The sequence below is a fragment of the Sinocyclocheilus rhinocerous genome, unplaced genomic scaffold, assembly GCF_001515625.1.
Source record: "Sinocyclocheilus rhinocerous isolate Xijiao unplaced genomic scaffold, SAMN03320098_v1.1 scaffold1084, whole genome shotgun sequence".
Taxonomy (NCBI): domain Eukaryota; kingdom Metazoa; phylum Chordata; class Actinopteri; order Cypriniformes; family Cyprinidae; genus Sinocyclocheilus; species Sinocyclocheilus rhinocerous.
The window spans coordinates 595,043-595,281 of NW_015656001.1; the positions used below are offsets into that span (position 1 = coordinate 595,043).

At 36.0% G+C, this 239-nt stretch overlaps 1 protein-coding gene across 1 annotated transcript in view; it reads left to right on the forward strand.

Moving 5' to 3' along the window:
* The window catches only part of LOC107719152 (DNA-directed RNA polymerase III subunit RPC7-like), a 5,078-nt gene that overhangs the window by 1,567 nt on the left and 3,272 nt on the right, over positions 1-239 (forward strand). The gene's annotated exons all lie outside the window — the stretch shown is intronic.

The following is a 239-nucleotide window of genomic DNA, read 5'->3' on the forward strand; positions in this document are numbered from 1 at the left end:
ATTTTTTGGAAGGTAATGGTACTTTTACTTGAGTATATTTTTTCAGTACTCTTTCCACCAGTTTAAAACCCAGCAACACAACTGTAGCTGTATAACTTTACAACAGCAACACTGCTTTAACAAAAAGGCAAAACAGCCAGACTTATTTGACATCAAAACAAACATTTAAAAAATGCAGTCTAATCACTCTCGCTGTACTTTGATGTCACACACAGAACAGTCTGTGCAGTGCTGCTTCA